This window comes from Suricata suricatta, chromosome 2 (genome assembly GCF_006229205.1).
Source record: "Suricata suricatta isolate VVHF042 chromosome 2, meerkat_22Aug2017_6uvM2_HiC, whole genome shotgun sequence".
Taxonomy (NCBI): Eukaryota; Metazoa; Chordata; class Mammalia; order Carnivora; family Herpestidae; genus Suricata; species Suricata suricatta.
In genome coordinates, this window is record NC_043701.1 from 162,283,517 (window position 1) to 162,286,203 (window position 2,687).

General features: G+C 50.6%; 1 protein-coding gene across 12 annotated transcripts in view; it reads right to left on the reverse strand.

Moving 5' to 3' along the window:
- ITPRIP (inositol 1,4,5-trisphosphate receptor interacting protein) overlaps window positions 1–2,687 on the reverse strand; it is a 34,492-nt gene that overhangs the window by 31,284 nt on the left and 521 nt on the right. The window lies entirely within an intron of this gene.

The window sequence follows — 2,687 nt, forward strand, 5'->3', positions numbered from 1 at the left end:
CTGTATAAGTCTAATTACATGAAACAGAAGTGGGGGTTTTGATTTTTTACTTTGCTTTTCTGTTTGGAGTATCATTGAAACTACTGTATTGTAAATGATGGAAAATAATTGCATATGTTCAAAAAATAAATTGTATAAAAAAAATAAACTTGATAGAGAACCAAAAAAAAAAATAAATAAAGCTTAACCTGCTTCTTGCTCTGTGAATGTTCAATGACTGGGACTCGGATTCCAGGTTCTTGAACACTTTACTTCTCTGTACCTTAGTTTCCTCATCTATATGAGGATAACAATACCTCCCTCATAGGACTACTATGATGATTAAATGAATTAATAGAAGAAAATGGTTTTGAGGGAAAAAATAGCTTGACAACTAAATGCTAAGCCCTCAATAATTGTTGGTTATCAGGGCTGCTGAGTATGGTTGCACAGGTGGTGTACTCCTCAAGGACACGTGACTGGGGTGCAGTGAGGATGTATGCAACTCATATACCATTTGCCCAGCTACGCACCTTGGTCACGTCCATCAAGACGAGGCCCCAAGATGGCATCTTAAATGTCACCAACATGTCACCCCTTGGCTGACAGGTGCATCTTTATTCTAATTCACACAAGGGATAGAACAGGCTAGCAACAGCCCTGGCAATTAGTATTATCAACCACTGGCGTTCTCAGATAGGTCTCCCTCCTCAGCAAGACTGGATCAGCGGGGGTTTGGGATAGACTGGTCTCAGCCATAAACAAGGTCCCACACTCCTCAGCTGCCCAGCACTCCTGGAGCACTTGCCTCTCGCTTCTCTGTTGAAGTCCCACAGCTTGCTACTACTTCACCCCTGCTGATCTCCCACAGTTCTGGATTCCGAAGCAACTCTCTCCTTCCTACTTACTGATGGCCACCTGTCTGCTGACAAGCATGGGCAGCGCACTACCCACTGACGAGTTCCATTGTTGGCAAGATACCCTTTACTTCTTAGAAGATTCGTCTCCCCGCTTCTCCTAGTCAGTGAGTCTCTGAGGCCAGACAGAGAAGTCTTCTCAAGTGACAGTGCGGGAGTCCCGAAGGCCACAGCCTCGTCCCCCTCGGCTTCTCCTCCTGGAGGTAAAATCGCCGGTTCTCTCCCTTCTCCCTCACAAGATGCACTCTGCAGACCCCCCTCACCATGCCACCCCCTCTCCTCTGGACCAGTCCCTTTGGCAGTGCTGCTGTCTCTTGTAAGAGGTGGCACGGAGAATTGAGCTCAGAGCCTCCAGCAGCCCGACCCCACCCTGCCATGAGCTCCGCTGGTCGCTGCCTCCCTCTGAGATGTGCACCCCCTCCACCAGGTGGAATTTTCCACTTTCCTTCTGTTCTTCAATCCCAGGGGGTTCAACAAGGGAAAAACACAAAACCAGCTTTCTCCCCAGCAGTACTTTCTGTGGTGGGCAATTTTGCCAGAAGCCTCTACCACTCCAGGGTCTTGCTCTCAGGTGAAAAGTTCACCCCCACACCCTCTTCTTTGTTTCCTTTTGAGCACTGTAGGAGCTGGGCGTCATTCCCTGTAAAGTGACAACTTCTGGGATGATGGCATTGGGTTAAGGGTTCAGATCCTCGCCTCCTGAAAGCCAGAGCCTGAAATGGCTGCAGCCTTGAAAATTACGGAGCAAGAGGATGGCATCGGAACAAAAGCCTCTCCATCCATCCACCCTGAGAGAGCAGAGACTACTAGTAACCACTTTATGGTTACCCACAAATGGAAAGTATGAGGGCAGAATGGCCCGGAGCAACAGCCTGCACAAGGAATTAGAAAACAATGAAAGCCACTTAGGCACGTAGGCTGCAAGGAGAACTCAAAAGCACAGCCTATTATGTTATTAATAAAGAGATGAATGGCGGCAATTCTATCTGTGGCTGCCTGAGCCTTTTTCTCAGCAAACCTGGGTCTGTAACTACACCAGCCTCAAACCAGCTTCCCCTGGCAGCCTCTCCGAGGTAGAACTGGTTTGTAAAAGGGAAGGGCCCTGGGTCAAATCCAAAAGAGTAACAAAAAAAAAAAAAAAAGGGATTCACAAACTGATTTGGGGGTCCCAAAGACCAGAGACCAGGATCTGCCAGTATCTGGGGCTCTTCTAGTTTTAAAGGCGGTGGGGGGGGGGGTCTCACACCAGGCAGAGGATGCAAAAGGCAATGTGCCATCCCTGGGTGGTTCAGTGAAATATTTTTCCTTCCTGGCTAGCAGCATTTTGGTTTTCAAAGAGGAGCATTACAGAAAGGATGCCTGGCCCTGGGGCTTCGGAATCCCTTCACCTGACAGTCAGAAAGCTGCAGACCCTGGGAAGGGATGGAGATGGGGTTAAGGGTCAGGCGACAGAAAACTGTGCAGCCACAAGAGAAAGTCCCCTCCACTAGTAGTCCCGAAAGAGGAAGCCGGCGGAGGCTTCACCCGGCCCCAGCAACCCCACACACTACCTTAAACCGAGAAAAAAACAAGCTGCACGCTGCTGCCCTCTGGTCGGAGGGGAAGGAGGCTGGCTGAAGAGCTGGGTGGTCGGGCCTGTGTGTGTGTGTGTCTCTACCCTTAGCACTCTGGTCGGACGGCAGAAGCAACAGATCGCCGGGGCAGGAGGGACGACAGCGCGGCCCCGCTTCGGGCGCCTGGAGGAGCTGCCCGCGGCGCTGGCCGGCAGCCAGGCGCCCACGGGGTCCGCGG